At 40.3% G+C, this 21211-nt stretch overlaps 1 protein-coding gene across 4 annotated transcripts in view; it reads right to left on the bottom strand.

The window, feature by feature from the left end:
• Nucleotides 1-21211, bottom strand: part of RAB30 (RAB30, member RAS oncogene family) — a 146786-nt gene that overhangs the window by 96019 nt on the left and 29556 nt on the right. Inside the window, exon 1 of one of the 4 annotated variants that reach the window (XM_043451088.1) lies at nucleotides 2903-3114. The exons of 2 other annotated variants lie outside the window; for them this stretch is intronic. The gene's annotated coding sequence lies outside the window, so the exon portion shown is untranslated. Of the gene's footprint in view, nucleotides 1-2902; nucleotides 3115-21211 lie in introns of those variants that run through there. One more of the 4 variants, XM_043451087.1, reaches the window with a different exon arrangement.

The raw sequence follows: 21211 nt of genomic DNA, 5'->3' as shown, positions 1-21211 counted from the left end.
TCCCATTTAGCTCATTTCTCCTCCCGAAAACACTAAAAAGCCTGGGTAGAAGAGGGAGCAACTTAGAAGAAAATTCGGAATGAAAAGATGGTGAGTGTGAGGTCTCAGGTGGTGAGGGAGAGCTTCTGAATCTGCCTGTCACACTAGTTGCCTCCAGAAGGACAGCAGTGAGACCTCCCCTGCCTAGAGGAGCTCTTACTACACAAACAAACATAGCCACTACCACCTCCTTTGCCCTAATGGGGCGGTGGGTATAAAATAACAAACTTCTTTCAGCCAAAAAGGAGAAGAAATGACAGGAAGAAAAGCGGCTTCAGCTCCAAGCATCTTCAAAAAAAAAAAAAAACCCAAATGGGCAGTTTGCTCACTTGGACCCGCTCCTCAGCAATCAACAGGGAAGGGAGCAGAAAAGACTTACTGCAACAGGCAAGTGCGGGGGGTGTGTGTGTTGGGGGGGTGGGGGGTGGGTAATAAATTAGGAAGAAGCCATTCAAAGTCTACTGATTCTCTGAGAATTAGGAGAACATTTTGTGTAGAGCATTTAAAAACCTTGCCAGGGGCTTCACTGGTGGCTCAGTGGGAAATAATCCTTCTGCCAATGCGGGAGACACGGGTTCAATCCCCAGTCCGGGAAGATCCCACGTGCCATGGAGCAGCTAAGCCTGTGCGCCGCATGCTGCGTCTGTGCTCTAGAGACGGGGAGCCGCAACTACTGAAGCCCAGGCTCTGCAACAAGCGAAGCCGCTGCAATGAGAGGCCCCGGCACCGCCACCAAGAGCAGCCCTCACTCACCACAACTCGGGAAAAGCCCTCGCCACAACGAAGACCCAGCATGGCCAAAAATAAAGAAATAAAGAAAATTATATTAAAAAAAAACCCCAAAACTTGTAATGCTCCGGCAGCTCTTAGAACATGTACCCATGAAAGGAAAAGTAGCATGAACTCAACTGTAACAGTTCACTGTCCTCCTCGGGCTGCAGGAGCCAAATTATGTCCGTGACAGAAACCACAAACCAGGCCAAGGGGTTAGGTTCATTCTGTTCATCCTGCCAAGCACCAACTGCAAGAAGAAAAGGCAAAGCCTCTTCCATGAGGACTCAGTAGAAGAAATATTTGAAGTCTCAATTACCCTGGAGGTTCTGGGTGAGGCAGAGAAGAGATGGAATGGTATCCAGAGCCTGGAAGGACTCTTAGAGAGAGATGTGATATACTGGTGATAGGGAGATTTTGAAACACAGAGGGAAAAATGAGAATTGCAAATGGACAGACAGGGAGAGAAACTGGAAGAACTTCAAGAGACACAGAGGGGTGTGGAAAGGAAGACAGCGCAGAAGGGGTGCTCAGGAAAGCAGACAATAAGCAACAGAGGGACACAGAAAGAAGCAAAGCCAGGCAGACCATCTTTTCCCAAATCCCAAAGCTGCTCATTGCATTCCAATAAATCACTCTACTACAAAGCCCATACAATGGACTGTCCTTTGCATTCAGTAACAAGCGGCATGGAATGAAGCATCGCCCAGCTGTAACTTCAGAGACCTAACAGTCTGAATTAAAAAATGAACAAAATTGGTTCAGCAGCAGAAGATAACCAGTGATGACTTTCCCCCTGTGGCTGACTTGGCTCCGAAAAGGTTTGGCATTTTGGAGTTAAGCATAAAACACTCTGGCATTTCTCCTTTTGACATTCCAAGAGGGGGTGTGGTTGACCCCAGGTCCATTCATTTCCAAGGTTGTAGATCTCTCAGCTAAGACTGGCCCCATCTGTTCTGGAGTCAGCCAGCTGTTTATTCCAAAATGACATATTTATTGTACTAATCATCCTAGTAACTCTTACAAGAACACAGCCAATATCACATGGGTCAAAATGCTCTCTGTCCTGTTAGACGTGTCAGTTTGTTTAAAAAAACAAAACCAAAAAGCCAAAAAAGCTCTACTGTGATTTTCGGTTTCCAAGTCCAGGATCACTCTTCCATGCCGTACCTTTCAGTAATGGCAAATGAAGGTTAACAGTGCTTCTAACTTTTCCTTTCCCTGATGCGTTAAAAATGAACCCTAATGATCCATTCTCCAAATCGTTATTTGTGACTGGTGACTGCCTCAGGAAAGGACAGCTCATTAGGGTACCAATGTCAGTGGCAAGAAGCCTACTGCAATGTAATTTAAAACATTCGCACAAGTACAAATCTGTCGGCTCCACTTCCAAACAATCCTGAAACCCTGCAGTTGGGAGAGGAAAAACACTCAACGAAAATGTTGCTTCCAGCAGCCTCAAAGAACCTTGCCCAGACACGTGAAATGTTTCTGACTGGCACGGAGTGCACCATTAAAGGACACTGTCACCTCAAACCGGCAGAAAAGGCGACGAGACAAACGACGTAGACACACACACACACACACAAAATAAAGCCCCACAAAACTTAACCTACTCAGACGCACGCTCATCTTAAAAATGAATAGTGTGTGCTCGCCCAAGTGACACGAAATGTTCCAAAGTAGTGCGACCACATGAAATCACTGTCTCCCTGTCTCCCCACGCATCACCCCTTCCCACTCAAATCCCAGCACTCGGGCCGTATGTGACAGGACTGCAGTCTCCCACCACTGCCTTCCTCTGATTAAAGAGCACTTCCCAACATCCTCCCCAACCCAGCTCCCTCTCCCAGCCTTCAAAAAGGTTGAGGGGAGTTGCGACTAGGGAATTGGCAAGCATCCGTCCTCTGGCGGGGGAAGGCTGCTGGAGTTGTTCTTTGCAGTGACCCAAATTGCAGAGAGCTTTTCGCTTAGCAGCGCTTGCGAGCAACCTTCCCAATCCTCCCACCCCCATCTTCCCAAAAGAAAGCCTTGAGAACTAAGCGGGAGGAATAACTTGGTAGAATCATTTGAATAAATCACTTCAACTCACCTGGTTTGGGATTTTTCTCCCCACCCCAGGCATAAACAGAAAGGATGTGCGAATGAGTCACGCAAGCAAGGGAGGGTGTTGCGATGTCCTAAGTCCAAAGGCTGAAGTCAGTCCTTGCCCTGGTGCTGCTGCTACGCTTAGCTCAGCTGGAGCGAGCGGCAATCGCAAGCCTAGCAGCAGCAGGGGGGTGGATAGACCGTAGCACAATGAATGCAGTGGGGTTTTTGCAATGACATCATCCCACTGTCCTAAAGGCCCCAATAGCCATGCTCAGGAGCGGTTCATTCTGGGAATCGTAGTTTTCTCAAGGCCAGGCGGAACAGCCGGGCTATCCGCCGGAACTACAATGCCCAAAATGCGCCACGGTCGGACGCGCCTGGAGAGGGCGAAGGGAGCGAAGTGGGCACGGCAGCCATGTTAGGGGTGCTGAAACGATTCCGCGGCGCCGGCTGAGTTTTTAGGGGACGCGGGAGCCGAGTGGTGGTGCAGAGGGGACAGTGAGAAGGAGGACAAGTCGGTCGGTGAGCCTGGGTTCCGAACCTGGGCACCGGGGGATGGAGGCGGCGTCTGGGGCCGAGTAGGACGTGTCCGGCTGGTGGCGGCATGAGAGGCCGAGTGGGCCTCGGCCTTACGGCCCTGCTGGAGTTGCGGAGGTCGCCTACGCCTCTTGCCCCACGTTGTGACAAAGGGATTGAGGGAGTCAGTTTACTTCTGGGCTCAGAGCAGCAAATTGAGCCGCTGACAGGATAGTAAGGGACGGTTGTGTTTTTCCTGTGGGAGTGGGGTGCGTTGCGGGGATCCTGGGTGGCGACCCTCTAGCCTTTGGTCGCAGAAGCTTCTACCTAAGGAATTGGGCTGTCTCTCCCAGATTTTTTTTTTTTTTAATTGTCTTGTCATTCTCCAACCGTCCTTACTCCTTTCCCAAGGTGTCGGACCCTCATTGGTCTTTCATGCAGAAGTGATTTGCAAAAGGTTCCAAAGACATCGATGTTAAAAGGTAGCTAAGCTGGAAGGGAACGGCGCTTTGGCCCCGCAGTAAAGAAAACACAAAGTCCCTGTTTAAAATGATACCTTCATACTTGACAGCGAAGGCAGGGAGACTTTAAAAGGGAATACTGATGATCGGCCTGTTGACGGCTGGAGACTGGTTCCTGAGTAAGAGGGTTCTTGAATAAACCTAGAGTGCATACTGAAATTACTGCCCAGACGGGATCTTCAGGACCATGGACCACCAACTTATTTTAAAAATACAATTAGTGTTTAATTTGTAGAACTCCATATATACCACTACTTTAGCAGCTAATTTGCTTTCAAACTAAGTAGCTGAAACTAAAGTCATTGGTCTTTTAAGTTGTTTTGCCCAGTATCTCGAATGAACTGTATTTTTTTTTCTCCGTTTGTGTTGTTAAAACAATGCTGTGTGTTTGTTCTTTTTCAGAGTCTGTCTACACAATGAAAAGATGAAAAATTTTCTTTGCTCCTGAGGGTGTCGGAAGGGCTAAAAAGGCTGATATATTAGTGCTGTTTTTCTCCTTTCCTTTTGCATATTATCCTGAAAACATAACATCACTTTGGGTCAGTAGGGTTATGCACTTCACTTGTTAGGAGTTAAAATTATAGCTGATAAATGGATTATTGTATCAAGGAAGGACTAGGCAGAGTGGTTATAAATGAAAAAAACATGGTCAAAACATCTCTCAGATGCATGCAGATGATAATTACAAAGGCAGTTTTATAAAGAATGATCTTACATATTGCCATGTTTCTAGGAACAAATCAGATGAATGGCTTTCATTTTTAAACAGAGGTAGTATGTGCTGGTCTCAGTTATGCATGGAAATCATGGCATTATTTGTTATTCAGAACTACCTTCTTTACAAGTAATGTTGGTAAGTATAGGAAAAGGAACAAAATGTGTGCTATTTTTTTTGTGATCTATGTTTCTTTGTAAAACTATAGACATGTTTTAACCTTAAGAGAGAAAATAGACTGAACAGATTTACATTTAGGCTCTCTTTCAAACTCATACAGATTATTTTTAGGGGTTGGTGATTCATGGGTGGTGTTGTGTCTCATATGAACTTGTTCATTTTGTAAGAGACTTCTTTATATAAGCAACAACCTCCTCAATTTGAATTACTATAAAAAAAATTGCTGGGGGCGGGGGAACCCAGCAGATTTCTCAGAAACATTGTATGAGAGAAATGAGACCTGTATAATATAGTGATTTCTGTAATTTGTCATGTGTTTGGGTAGTTAGAAATTTTTTTCAGCCTTATATCTAATGGGCATCAAGCCATAAAGAAATCTAGTTATTATCTCAAAAAACAACTCCATGACCCTTAACTTTTAGGAAAAAAATGTATGTACTCTATGTGGATATTTTGTTTAAAAAATTAGTATTACAGGAGTTGATGATGCCAACTTCTGAAAGAATAACCTCAGTGTTCCAGAATAAAAACTGTGTTAGGGACTTCCCTGGTGATCCTGTAGTTAAGACTCCACCTTTCCAATGCAACAGGTGCAGGTTTACCAGGTGGCTCAGTGGTAAAGAATCCACCTGCCAGTACAGGAGATGTGGGTTTGATCCCTGTGTCTGAAAGATGCCTGGAGAAGGAATTGGCAGCCCATTCCAGTATTCTTGCCTGGAAAATCCCATGGACAGAGGAGCCTGGGGGCTCTAATCCATGAGGTCTTAAAGAGTCAGACACAAGTGAGCAGCAGCAGCAGGGAACTAAAATCCCACATGCTGTGGGGTGTGGCCAAAGTAAAGAAGAAAACAGAAGTGCGGTTAGGAATGCCTTACGCAGATAAACCTACCTTTTTATCTCAAAGGAGAGTTAGGACATTGATTTGTATTATATTTATAGATAGCTCATTAAAGAGTATTGAGTTAGTTGTTAGGTCAAGAGTTTTCTCAATAGGGTCAAGTGTCTGGATCACCTGTGGAACTCTAGATATGTGAAGCTATTTCCCACCCATTCACCCAGCTGAATTATTTTTGTTCAGGGTTGTCACCAGCTGTTGTATATCTTTAAAACACTACAGGTGAGTTTACAGTGGAAGGGTAGAGCAGCCTTCCACATCCCAGATTTGTAGCTTTTTGTGGTGTGTGACATGAGTAATAAAGATTTTAGGTTTATTAATATATTCATAAATGAATTTTCAAGATGTGTAGATGACCTAAAGATTAATTTATGCATGGTAGAGGTGGGGGGAATCAATTTTACCTTAAGAATACCATAATATCCTAACTTCTTGAAAATTTCTTTGAGTGAAATCTGGTCTAAGAAACTGATCGCAAAAGACACAGCAGTAAGCTCAGAGCTGTGACAAACTTATTGGAAAGTTATTCAGATAATTAAACTGAAGTATCTAGACGGAATCAACAAGATATTTGAATTTCTGAAAATAATTTTTCTTTAACTCCTTGCTCTCAATCCTAATTTTTAAAAATTATTGATGATCTGTAGTATTCTTGGTATTTGGGTACATAATATATAAAGAGAATATCTTTTTCAGCTGCAAATTCTTTGACATTACTAAATTTGTGATCTTTACATTCAAAACCATGTAACATTCTTTTTATCCATATCTGCTAAAGAATAAAAGCAGAGAACAAATAGATGAAAATTTTAAAGCAACGCCAAGAGTCAAGCACTCCATGAGTCCTTTTATAGGAGATCCTCTTAGAGGTGGTATGTGAAGACTGACTTTAGTGTTTTGGATAGTATTAATGGCCTACCTGTGTTCCTGCTGCTTCAGTGTCAGATCTGTTTTGAATGGCTTGCTAATTTTTTATAGGAAATTTGTAACATTCTAGGTCTCAGGGATGATGGTGAAGATTAAACAAAGTTATGTAAAGCATTTAGTAGAGGACTTTGGAACATGTAAATTTGTTGTGGGTTTTTTTTTAGTTTTTAAAAAGTAGTCTCAAAGTACTTAGGACCCAAGGACAGGGATTACCTTAGATGAACTCTTCTCACAGTTTGTTGGTAAGTCAAACTTGTATGACCAAATTCTTAACAAAGTATAGTTCCAGTTTCTCCTTTGATAGAATTATGATATAAGACAATTTTTTTCAGCCCGTACCACATAAGGAATGTAAAATTCCTGTTACTGTTGTCATGGTAGTGCCTGGGGTAGCTGAAGTTGAAAAAATTACATAATAGTAAAATTTTGCTTGTGTACTTGTATAGTTAAAAAAACCCTCAATTGGTTATGAAAATTAGGCCCCATCTTCATTGAGAATCAGTGTAGTTAGTTAATTCTCTAAAAGGTGATGTCTCAAATTATGAAAAATGTTAGACTTGTTTCATGCCTGCAGAGATCTAAAATAATGTTTTTATATTTCAAGCTATGAAATTTGAGACAGCAACTATCAGTTACATTGCCTTTCTTTATCTCTTCCAAAATAAAATCAATTTTCTTAACCATTCTCAGAAATGAAATGCCAACAATCCAAAGGTGACGTAAACCCCAGCAGTTACAGTAAGAATTATTTTAAGTTGGTCACAGAATTAAGACAAGAAAACTTAAGGGGGAAAATGAAAAACATTTTACCAAAATTATATTGGATAGGCTTATATTGAGTTAAATGTTTTCTACACCATTTATTTTTAAAGTGGACACAGATGAACATGTTATACAGGGTTCAGCATTTGGAGTTTCTGAGGAAGATTTTTAACTTATTCTGGAAACTAATATTTCATATTTACACATTTTACTTTAACAGCTTTCAGAAAACTAAAACATATGTTTTCTAGTCTTGTTTAGTTGACCCACTGTTGTTTTTGTAACAGGTTGGTATAATTGTAGCTGCTGTGTTTAATTAACCAGAAAAATGAGCTTTCTGTGATTTTTATTTCTCAGTTTTTAGTAGATTTGGATAATTAAAGTGGCACTGGAACAACATTTCTTTGCAAGAATATGTATATAAATCTGAACTTAATCCAATATAAATATGTTCATGAATATAGCCACTTAAGGAAACTGCAGAGATGTACAGTTTTCAGCAGTTATGTAAGTAGGTCCATATAATTCTTAATTCGATTATGGACTCTTTATAGTATTGTTTTTGAACTTGCTGTAAAGGTTAATCCTCAGTGAGTTCTGTCTTAAAACATTTTAGGAAATGTTCATCAAAATCATCTATTTACTCCTAAGCAATGATTTGGTGAATTTGGCACATAGGTGCTTATAAATGGAATAGCCTGGGGACTTGTTTGAGTTACTCCACCTTCATAAGGTAAAGTTCAGTAACCATAACCCTTGACATAATCTAAATGATCTTTTTTTTCCACCTCTGAGCCAAAATAAAACTCAGCTTTCCTCCTTCCTTACCTTGTACCATCAGACTTTTAGTCATTAGTATTAAGCAGAATCTTTCATAGTTTCTTGGCAGTTGTCCACATTGAACTGAAGAGCATTTATGCTGTTGACTCAATGTTAGCATATGTATAGAGCCATTTCCTAGTGAGTGTTTCATAGCCTTTTATATTAAGACAGAAAAATTACAAAAAACCTTAATTTAAATGTTAAACATGCTGAAATAAAGCAGTTGCCTAAGTGGTAATGTATAAAAGTATATTGCAAATAACAGTGACATAGTAGAGCACTTTATTGCAGTTGCTTAACTGTAGCTAAGCAGCATCTTACGTAAGTGTGATGTCAATGACCCCTATCAGTCCTGTGCTATTTCAGTGGAATACTTTTCTAGTAATGGGATGCAAAAATTGACAGTGTATTGAAAATTAAGTGCTGTTTTTGATGATGAACTTTACATTTATTTATTTTACATTTGACAGTCTCAATGGAAGAATTCCATTTCTTGTTTACTGTTTGTATCTTTAATGTTAGGCATTATGCCTTTTGAATTTCAGTCCCATGGCTGGTCTGTTTTCAGTATTCATGTTTGTGTCTTTCTAAAATTGTTTGCTTGTTTCTTGATAGTTCTGAGATGAACAGTTTTTGTTGCATCTCATCTGGCAATGTATTTGCCAAAGATGTGTCCTGGATTTTCTGGTTTTCCAGATAAACTCTGCTTACTCATCTTCCTCATTCTTGGAACCTGTTTGGAATTTGTTGCTGTTTTGGGTTCTTGTATGGAAATTCTAAGATTTATGGAGTACTGAGAGGAAGCCAGATTTCAGGAGTTCGAAGGTTGAGTGAAGGGAATGGGGAAAGAAGTAGGTACCATATGTAGACAGCTTCTTTAAGAAGTTTGGCTCCAAAAGAGGTAAGAAATAATTGTTTACAGAGGGCGTGTGGGATTAAAAGAGGGTTTGTATTTAAATCGTCCTACTTAGAGGTCAAAATCACTTTCTATACTTCATGGCAGTCTGATCGTTTCCTAAAGGAATCAAGACTTAAAATTCTACCTTGCACTGAAATAGGGCCAGGAGAAAAGGGGGAAGAGCTCTGAAGTACTTTTGTGATTTTTTTTTTCCCCTGCATGTTGCTTGATGCTTTTCATTTGATTTAAGTATTTTTCCTTCCCAGTTTTCAGTTGTTTCATTTAACCAAACTTGTACTCCAGGACTGGAGAAGGGCATGGCAACCCACTCCAGTATTCTTACCTGGAGAATCCTCACAGACGGAGGAGCCTAGTGGGCTACAGTCCATAGGGTTGTAGAGTCGGACAGAACTGAAGTGACTGAGCACGCACTCATGTACTCCAGGAATAGCGGTTTATATGACAGTTCCAAAAAGAGCATAGCAATGACCGTGAGCCTCAGCTTCTTTTGAAAAATGACATGTTCTTATAGGTGATATCTGCCCTTTATATTCACATGCATGCTCTGTTGTGTCTAACTCTTTGCTACTCCATGGACTGTAGCCCACTAGGCTTCTCTGTCCATGAGATTTTCCAGGCAATGCTGGAGTGGGTTGCCATTTCCTTCTCCAGGGGATCTCCCCAACTCGGGGATTAAATCCTTGTCTCTGGCATTGCAGGGGGATTCTTTACCATTGAGCCACCTGGGAAGCCTGCCCTTATTACCTGTACATTAATTCTTTCCAGCCCTACTGCCTGGGATCCTCACAACCTCTTTTAGAAAAGATGGTTGGTGCTCACTTGAACCAGGAGGTTAGACTTGAATAGGCTGTGTCTGTGACTTGCCCAGCTATGATTTTATCAGTATACATTACCTAGAGGAGGAGAAATCTGAGATAGTCAAATTCTTTAGTGTCATTAAGCGAGGAGGGTATGATTGTGAAAATCAAGGAAAATATATATGGAGGGAAAAGCAACTATAGGGCAACCAGGCCCTACACAGAAGGTGGTAAATCCAATTCTAACTAATAGGAACTAAATTTTCAATAACTTGAACTCTCATTCTGTTACCCAGTAATGTAAATAAGCTACTGTTTCCCTCTGGGAGTTTAACTGGCAGAATAAATGGAAAGATGTCAGCGAAAGAGGGAAACAGATAAGATTTTGCATAATCAAAAAATATAGGAAGTTGGTTACTTCTAGATTTTGGCACAGGAACATAGTATGTCCAAATGTTATCTCACTGCTTTTCATGAGATGCACCAGAAGAAATGACCTGAGGTGTTCCCATGGAAAGACAAACTGTGGCTACCCATGAATTGTCTGCTATGAGTTACTAGCCTCTGTACACCCAGCAGGATGCCCCGTCTTAGGCTAAAACTTGACTGTTCAAGCTGATAACCTATCTTTAGCAAATTTAAGACTCACAATCTCCCACCTCTTCAACCATCTGGAGAGAGGGAAAGATAAAACAGTGTTAACAGAAAGAGAATAATTGTTGGCTGTGGGCCCAGAGAGATTCAGAAAAGTTACTTGACACCCCTCTTTACTGCTGAGTTAATTATTTAAGGTGATTAGTTATTACTTTTTAATACTTGCTCAGTCTGCAGAGTTCACTTAAAGTGCGTTTGACAGTTCAGATAACGAAAGCAGTTCCTCTGATAACACTGGCAGGACATGCTGTTAAAATATTTTTCTGCTGGCTGAGGTCTGTCACACTGCATTTGTTTATATTATTTTACATTATAAGCAGTCAAAAGGCAGTGTAGTGTGGTGGCTTGGAGCGTAGTCTCAGAGCCAGTCATCCTGGGTTGAAGTCACACTTCTGTCCATTGGGTTGACTGAGCAAGTTTAACCCTATGCCTCAGATTCATCTGTGCAGTGGGAATACTACTTCTCTCATTGGGCTGCTATGAGAATTGAATGCATGTGGAGATCCCTATCAGCTGTAATGCAAAAACATGTTTTTTTGCAAATCTACTCACTATTTAAGGATTCACTGAAAGTACATAATATCCTTCAAAAATTAAACCATTTTTAAGCATGAGTATGATTCTTTGCTTTAGATGTTATAAGTTAATGTCCCATCAGTTTTAACTTTACCAAATACCTAGTTTAGTAAATGAAGCTTTATGTAAATATGTGTAACATAAATGTGATATTTATACCATAATTTACAATTAACTTAGGGACTCTGCCACTGACAGTTTAAAGATCGAGTAAGGAAAGTATTGTCTAAAATAAAACCATTTTCAGGGTTTGGTGTGCAAATACCTGAAGTGAGTTCAAGCTTTATGGCCCACTTTTAAAAACATTAGGTCTGTAAGAAGTTCCAAATGCATCACTTGTAAGAATTGCCTTCAAGTCAGGAGTGGCTTTTGGTTTCCCAAACTAAGACTAGTGAGTAAGATATCTCAGCTTAGGAAAATTAGCTGTTAAATCTGTTGCCTTATCTTCAAAAATAGGCTAACCTGAAAACCAAATTGTCTTCTGTTGTATTAATTCTGTAGTGTAGTCTAGAGGCTTTAGCAACAGACTTTCCTGGGATACATGTCAAAAAATGCAGATTCTAGTGTCCCTACGCTGCTTACAGCAAGATCTGGGGATCTTTGTTTACTTTTGTTTTTTTGGCCACACCACATGACATATGGGTTATTAGTCCACTGTGGGTGCTCAGGAACTTCAGTCATGTCTGACTGCGACCCCATGGCCTGTAAGCCCACCAGGCTTCTCTGTCCATGGAATTCTCCAGGCAAGAATGCTGGAGTGAGTTGCCATATCCTCCTAGGGATCTTCCCACCCACTAATTGAACCTGTGTCTCCTGCACTGCAGGTGGATTCTTTACCACTGAGCCACCAGGGAAGCCCTTTTAGTCCCCTGACCAGGGATCAAACCCACATCTCTGCAGTGGAAGCACAGAGTCATAACCACTAGACCACCAGGGAAGTCCCTAGGAATCTGTATTTTTAATGAACTCACCTCTTCACCTAGTTCTACTTGAAAGCACCAAGGTAAAACAGCTTTCTAAAATGAGGGCTCAATACACATTCTCCCCCTTCCTCATTTTTGTGTTCTAACTCTTCTTTCCATTGTGCTCAATACTTCTTGCTGCAGTTCCAAGACAGAGCAAAAACTTTCAAAATCTTTTCTTTGTAGTTGTATTCAATAAAGAATATAATCCAGCCACATCAGTCCTGGGTGTTCATTGGAAGGACTGATGCTGAAGCTGAAAAACTCCAATACTTTGGCCACCTCATGCAAAGAGTTGACTCATTGGAAAAGACCCTGATGTTGGGAGGGATTGGGGGCGGGAGGCGAAGGAGACAACAGAGGATGAGATGGCTGGATGGCATCACCAACTTGATGGACGTGAGTTTGAGTAAACTCCGGGAGTTGGTGATGGACAGGGAGGCCTGGCGTGCTGCGATTCATGGGATCGCAGAGTTGGACACGACTGAGCGGCTGAACTGAACACGTATTGCTTAAATCAGGTGTATAATAAAGTTTATTTTAGGGAAATAGATTAATTATATGATCCATGCTGGTAACTAAAGCATTTGATTAAAAGGTTTTGAATAAAAAGCAGTCAGTTCACTAGCTCAGTCATGTCTGACTGCAACCCCAAAGGCTGCAGCACACCAGGCTTCCCTGTCGATCACCAATTCCAGAGTTTGCTCAAACTCATGTCCCTTGAGTCAGTGATGCCATCCAACCAGCTCATCCTCTGTTGTCCCCTTCTCTTCCTCCCTTCAGTCTTTCCCAGCATCAGGATCTTTTCTAATGAGTCAGTTCTTTGCATCAGGTGGCCAAAGTATTGGAGTTTCAGCTTCAATATCAGTCCTTCCGATGAATATTCAGGACTGATTTCCTTGAGGATTGACTGGTTTGGCCTCCTTGCAGTCCAAGGGACTCTCAAGAGTCTTCTCCAACACCACAGTTCAAAAGCATCAATTCTTCAGTGCTCAGCTTTCATTATACTCCAACTCTCACATCCATACATCACTACTGGAAAAACCATAGCTTTGACTAGACAGACCTTTGTTGGCAAAGTGATGTCTCTGCTTTTTAATATGCTGTCTAGGTTGGTCATAGCTTTTCTTCCAAGGAGCAAGCGTCTTTTAATTTCATGGCTGCAGTCACCATCTGGAGTGATTTTGGAGCCCAAGAAAATAAAGTCTCACTGGTTGCATTGTTTCCCTGTCTGTTTGCCATGAAGTGATGGGACCAGATGCCATGATCTTCATTTTTTGAATGTTGAGTTTTAGGCCAACTTTTTCACTCTCCTCTTTCACTTTCATTGAGAGGTTCTTTACTTTCTCTTTGCTTTCTAACATAAGGGTGGTGCCATCTGCATGTCTGAGGTTATTGAAATTTCTCCCAGCAGTCTTGATTCCAGCTTGTGCTTCATCCAGCCTGGCATTTCACATGAGGTACTCTCCATATAAGTTAAATAACCAGGGTGACAAAATACAGCCTTGACCTACTGCTTTCCCAATTTGGATCCAGTCCATTGTTCCGCATCCAGTTCTAACTGTTGCTTCTTGACTTGCATACAGATTTCTCAGGAGATCTGTGCCTGAAGAATTATGGATGGAGTTTCATGACATTGTACAGGAGGCGACGGTCAAAGCCGTCCCCAAGAAAAAGGCAAAATGGTTGTCTGATGAGGCCTTACAAATAGCTGTGAAAAGAAGTGAGGCTAAAGGCAAAGGAGAAAAGGAAAGATATATGCATCTGCATGCAGAGTTCCAAAGAATAGCAAGGAGAGATAAGAAAGCCTTCCTCAGTGATCAGTGCAAAGAAATAGAAGAAGACAATAGAATGGGAAAGATTAGAGATATTTTCAAGGAAATTAGAGATGCTAAGTGAACATTTCATGCAAAGGTGGGAACAATAAAGGACAGAAATGGTATGGACCTAACAGAAGCAGAAGATATTAAGAGGTGGCAAGAGTACACAGAAAAACTACAAAAAAGATCTTCACAACCCAGATAACCAGGATGGTGTGATCACTCACCTAGAGCCAGACATCCTGTAATGTGAAGTCAAGTGGACCTTAGGAAGCATCACTACAAACAAAGCTAGTGGGGGTGATAGAATTCCAGTTGAGCTATTTCAAATCCTAAAAGATGATGCTATGAAAGTGCTGCACTCAACATGCCAGCAAATTTGGAAAACTCAGCAGTGGCCACAGGACTGGAAAGGTCAGTTTTCATTCCAATCCCAAAGAAAGGCAATGCCAAAGAATGTTCAAACTACTGCACAATTGCACTCATCTCACACACTAGCAAAGTAATGCTCATAATTCTCCAAGCCAGGCTTCAGCAATACTTGAACCGTGAACTTCCAGATGTTCAAGCTGGTTTTAGAAAAGGCAGAGGAACCAGAGATCAAATTGCCAACATCCATTGGATCATAGAAAAAGCAAGATGAGTTCCACAGAAACATCTGCTTCATTGACTGTCAAAGCTTTTGACTGTGTGAGTCACAACAAACAGTGGAAAATTCTTAAAGAAGAAGCCTTATCATAGGCTATTATAGACATCTAGAATATCAATATTTGGAAATGGGTGTATTATTTCAGCCAATTTAAATCCATTTATTTTGTTCTATATGTATATATTGATTAGTTACCAAGTAAAAAAGGCTGTGGAGATACAAAAATAACTGAAACTTCAAGACCATTGAAGTGAAAGTGTTAGTCACTCTATTGGTTCCAAATCTTTGGGATCCCATAGACTGTAGTCTTCTAGACGCCTCTGTCCATGAAATTCTCCAGGCAAGAATACTGGAATAGGTTGCCATTCCCTTCTCCAGAGGATCTTCACGATCTAGGGACTCCCTAGAACTCAGGTCTCCTGCACTGCAGGCATATTCTTTACCGTCTAAGCCACCAGACTCAACCTTTTTGCCGTCGTTACCCCTTGGTCATGGCAGCCTGTTGTGCTGCAAGTTCATGGGGTTTCAACAACTCTGACGTGACTGAGAGACTGAACTGAACCCCTTAGTCAATCTAATGAAATCTATGGATCACTTTTCCAAAAAGTTTTTTAAAAGCATAAAGTACAGAGTATAGCATAATAAAGGGATACAATAATGCTGAAGTGAACACAAATTTTTTAAATTCTGGACAGAGCTATATATATATATGTGTGTATATATATATAAACTCATTAACAAGCTCTACGGACTTCCCTGCTGATCCATTGGCTGAAAATTTAAGCTCCCAATGCAGGGGACTCAGGTTCAACCCATGGTCTGGAAGCTAGATCCCACATGCCACAACTAAGGTCCCGCATGCTGCAACTAAGACCTGGCACAGCCAAATAGTTTTTTTAAAGCTCCAGCAAGTTGTCTGTAGCAATTGTAATAGGAAATAATCAGACTTCAGCTATGACAGTCATATTTACTCCTAATACTACTGTAATCTGTTACCTACATTCAAGTTTTATTAGAAGTTATTGAAAATAGAAATGTAATTTTTCCCCATCCAAGTTCATGGAACCCTGATTTCTGTTAACCTGTGATTAAGAACCTTGGCTAAACTTTTTAGATGGGAACTTGCTCTTTTTCACTGTTGTATCCAAGACCTGATTAAGATCTCTATAGAGACCCAAGCACTGAAAAACTTATGACACCTTACTTCATATAATTCTAGACACTGATCAAACATTTCAGTATTAACCTACTTCCAACTACGAAAATTAAAAGTGCCCCCTTTCCCTTATGTATTCAATAAGTGAATCAAGAGGGATTTTTTTTCCCTTCCCAACAGCAAGCTAGTACTGCCATAAGTATATGTTTTAGCTACCGTTTTTCCCTTCCCTGGTGGTGCAGACAGTAAAGAATCCACCTGCAATGCAGGAGACCTGGGTTCAATCCCTGGGTCAGGAAGAATCGTTGGAGAAGGGAATGGCAACCAGTAATCTTGCCTAGAGAATTCCATGCACAGAAGAGCCTGGTGGGCTACAGTCCATGGAGTCGCAAAGAGTCGGACACAACTGAACAACTAACACCATTTTTATTCAATAGTACTTAGGGTAGAAGTCACCTCATCTTATAATTAAGAGATAAATCTGTCCAGGGTTACCCATTAACAAGTAGAAATAGAAAGTAAAACCCAGGTTTGTTTGATGTTGAAATATACATGAGAACTGCTATTAATATCTTGCTTTTAGGTGAAACAGTAAATTTTGCAAACCTCAGTATCTCCCATTTGGCCAAGACTACAAATGTATTGTTTACCTACACTTCCCAAAGAGGTATAACAACCATGTGACACCAAGCCCTTTTGATGACAAAACAGAAGTTTCATAACTCTTTAAATCACATTTTTAAAAACTCATTTGAAAACATTTTTAAAACTTTATAGGTAATCTACGGTTCATGCTGTAGTAAACTTGACTTCGTTTTCACAATGTACTTAATATCATTTCATCTTTTCTCCCCTCCTAGAAAAACATTTCAAGGTTGCTGGGATTTGTGTTCATAATTTACAACTAAAAGGGTTTTTTTAATGCCCATTCTCCTATCCATACCCATTAATATCAGTGGGTATATTTTCATACAGCTTGTTTTGAAGGCAGTAAAGCAACTTGGAGAAAAAAATTTATTTACACTAAGAAAATGTTTATAAAAATGAAGTGATATTCAAGCCCTTTTGATCCATGTGGGGAGCACTAGATCAATATCTAATACATGATACAAATATTTCAATTTTGATTCAACACTCATGTTGGTCAATCCATAACTTGGAGGAGTTAAATAGAACTTTGTTTTACATACGAAGAAATTGGGTACCTGGGAAGTAAAATTTGGCTTGGCTTGTACTGATGTGAGACCATTATAGGTTTTACCCATGCTGTTTAGTGTGAGCATTCATTCACTTCACTGTAGACATGAGATTTGATCACAGTGTGCTGTCCAAGACCCTCCTGGAGACATTCCATACATAACATGTGCTTTGTGGACCTTATTGCCATTGTAAACTATAAGGATTTCTGAATCACACCTGGTCCCAAGGATTTATAAGAAGGAATTGTTGACCTGTAGTTATTTTCTTTCCAGAACAGTCATCGAAATGATTTGATACTTAGAAGCATAAATACGTGGTCTTCCTCAGTGGCTCAGATGGTAAAGAATCCCCCTGCAATACAGGAGACCTGAGTTCAATCCCTGGGTTGGGAAGAACCCCTGGAGAAGGGAGCGGCAGCCCACTACAGTATTCTTGCCTAGAGAGTTCCATGGACAGAGGAGCCGGGTGGGCTACAGTCCATGGAGTCGCAAAGAGTTGGACACGGTTGAGCGACTAAGGCACACAGCATAAATATAGTGACAATATTCTACCTTCTAACTCCATTTTTTGGTACAAAGTTGCAACTTGATTGGGCCATAAACCAGTAAACTGTCTTTGGCAGCCAGATGTTATTGTTACCTGTAGGTAATATGCTCTTTTCTTCTGCCTGGCACATACACAGGCATGCAACAGTTATTTAATAGATAAATAAGTTGTTAAATTATAACACTGATGGATTGCTTAATCCTTTACATAATAATTGACAAATCGCCTTTTGTAACCTGATTCTAGCTCATGAATAGGTTTTAGCTCCAATAGGAGACTGTTACAGTGAAGGGAACAGAACATTGTTTACGAAACCCTAGATGACCTGGACAGGAGACTGAATTGGAATCCTTAATTCCCAGAGCAAAGAGGGCCTTGACATTTAAGAATAAAAATATTAATAGCTGAGCTTTATATCATGTGTTTAATGTCATGATCATAAAGCCATTACTGTAACACTTAAGTTTATCTTCTAGAGGAAGCCTGTAAAATATCCAGAATGACTTAGTTTTTATTGATATTATTGTTTTCCTTCAGGACCTGATTTTTAATCGAGTCCAGGATGATGCAGTTTTGTCAAAGGATGTTGCTTCTTCAGTTTCATTAAAAAAAAAAAAAAAAACTCTGCAATTAGGTAAAACATTTTTAGATAGACTACCTTCATCTGGTCTCTTCTTGTCACCCGGGTTTTTCACAAACCACAGCTCCGTGAAAAGACATTAAAGTGTCTCCTGTTACACACTATACACTAATGCTCATTATAGAACATCAAAATAGAGTGAGTTTCCATTATTAGTCTGTATGAAAATCTTTCCCTACTTTCTGTCTTCTTTTATTTCCCATTTATGTCTTTGTATTGCTAACTATATTAAGGGTACATGACCATTGGGTTTTAAAGTTCTTTTGAGAGCGGGAACTACACCATATTTATTTTCACATTTCCTTTGTACTTAAAACAAGACTTCTGTTTTTTCAGCAGATATTCATTGAGTAACCACTAGGTGTCAGATATACTAGGTAGATTCTGGAGACACCAGGGTAACTAAACAGACATTTCATTCGGAGTTCTAACAGTTTTGTGTAGGAGAGGTGGAAAAAGAGATCTGTAAGTCAAAAAAGCTGCGATATAATATAGTGGAATAGATGATTTCCTGGTTTAAGAATTCTTAAAAAAAAATCATTCCCAAAAATATCTCAACAAGTCTTGACTCTAAATTTCCACCACTGGAATGTCATTATAAGACCAGCACTGGAAAAAAAAAAAAAAAAAAAGACTGGCATTGCACTGTGGTCGCCTCTGGGCAGAAAGACTAAAGGATGTTGATGGGTATGAAATCACTTTTCCATTCCTCTTTTAAAACTTAAAAAAAAATTTTTACATGGTACGATTCACTCCTTTTGATGTAAAATTCTACAGGTTTTAGCAAATGCGTAGTCATGTAATCACACAATCAAGACACAGAACAGTTCCATCACCCCAAAATTCTCTCGTGCTGCCCTTTTTTATTTGTTAATGTTGTTCAGTCGCTCAGTCATGTCCGACTCTTTTGCTACCGCAGTAAACTGCAGCATGCCAGGCTTCCCTGTACTCCACCATCTCCAGGACTTTGCTCAAACTCGTGTCCATTGAGTCAGTGATCCCATCCAACCATCCTGTCCTCTGTTGTCTCCTTCTCCTCCTGCCTTCAATCTTTCCCAGCATCAGAGTCTTTTCTAATGAGTCAGCTTGTCACATCAGGTGGCTAAAGTACTGGAGCTTCAGCTTCAGCATTAATCCTTCTAATGAATATTCAGGATTGATTTCCTTTAGGATTGACTGGTTTCATCTCTCTGCTGTCCAAGGGACTCTCAAGAGTCTTTTCCAACACCACAGTTCAAAAGCATCAATTCTTCAGTGTTCAGCTTTCTTTATAGTCCAACTCTCACATTCATACATGACTACTGGAAAAACCATAGCTTTGACTAGATGGATCTTTGTCAGCAAAGTAATGTCTCTGCTTTTTAATACACTGCCCTTTTTATAGTTTGTGATAAAAAATAATTTTATCTCTTTCAAAAATTAATGCTTGAATGTTCTACGTATACCTATTTCTATTCCAAAGAAGTATGCCTTTTGAGACAGTACCTTTTTTCTTAAACCACTTTAGAAATATAGATATCCAGGGAGGGGCTGAATCATTACACCACCTTACTGTGATGGAGCTGTTGAAAGGATTTAGAACTAAGAAAAGGTAAAGGGTGTATGGTGTATGTAGAGTGTGTGTCATAGGCTGGAAAGAGGATAGGGGTCAGCAGGTGGAATTGGAGATTAGGGCCTGACAATAAAACTGTACATGAAAGGGTAGATATGGGTACTGTGTTCATGTTAGTATAAGGGCACTGGGTTATCAAAAGTAGGGAACACCAAGTAAAGAGAGGAGCCCTTCATGTGAAGATTGAGTCTCTATCTGGAGCTACAGAAGTAGGAGTCTAGAACTGATTCTGCCACTAACCTGCTCTCAAAAAATCACACCCCCTTTCTGGGCCTCAGTTTCATCATTTATAAAAAATAAATATATTCTAAAGTCCATTTCAGTTTTCTTCAACTAGAAACAAACCCTCATGTTTGTGCGTGTGTTCCAATTTTCTGTCCTCCAATCACAACTGAAGAACACATCTGTAGATAGCAATAACCAAACTAGCAAACTTTATAGTCCCCTAAAATTTCATGCAATTTGGTGTCATAGGCTGCAGAGCAAAATTAAGGTTCATCTGAATTGGGCTTCAGTGACACAGCTCTGAGCCTCAGTCTTCTCGTTTATAGAGTGACTGCATATACGCTAAGGTTCCCTGTAGTTCTCACATTTTATGACCATGAAATCTTAAAACTTACCAGTGTTAACTTCTGTTCTCACTGCCTCTGGGTTTGCACCTGTTCTGACATTGATTTTTGTAATTTTAGTGAGCCACTATTTACTCAGTACCTTCTATGTTCCATGACTTTCAATGTAGGGTATTTTCCTACTCTGTTTAAGGATTTTTATAGTGCTGCTGACCTTTATACGTTTACAGGTATGGGAAAATCACACCATGCCTCCCCCTCTCATCCTGGATAACATATTTCAAGATATGCAAAATCTCATTTCAATGAATATTAGAAGTAGTGCAAACAGGTGGAAAGAGAGGGGAAGAGGTATATGGCTTTAACTTGATATGTGAAGGGAAAGGAACTAACAGTTGAGGGCCAACAGTTGTGTACGTCAAAGTGGTACTTTGTCACCCTACTTATTTAACTTATATGTAGAGTACATCATGCGAAATGCCAGGCTGGATGAAGCACAACCTGGAATCAAGTTTGCTGAGAGAAATATCAATAACCTCAAATACGCAGATGACACCACCCTTATGGCAGAAAGCAAAGAACTAAAGAGCCTTTTGATGAAAGTGAAAGAGGAGAGTGAAAAAGCTGGCTTAAAACTCAACATTCAGAAAACTAAGATCATGGAATCCAGTCCCATCACTTCATGGTAAATAGATGGGGAAACAATGGAAACAGTGACAGACTTTCTTTTCTTGGGCTCCCAAATCGCCACAGATGGTGACTGCAGACATGAAATTAAAAGACGCTTCTTGAAAGAAAAGCTATGACAAACCTAGACAGCATATTAAAAAGCAGAGACATCACTTTGCCGACAAGGTTCTGTCTAGTCAAAG

Source organism: Cervus canadensis, chromosome 29 (assembly GCF_019320065.1).
Source record: "Cervus canadensis isolate Bull #8, Minnesota chromosome 29, ASM1932006v1, whole genome shotgun sequence".
Lineage (NCBI taxonomy): Eukaryota > Metazoa > Chordata > Mammalia > Artiodactyla > Cervidae > Cervus > Cervus canadensis.
Note: the sequence above shows the minus strand (reverse complement) of the source record. Positions and strands in the feature narration are given on the sequence as shown.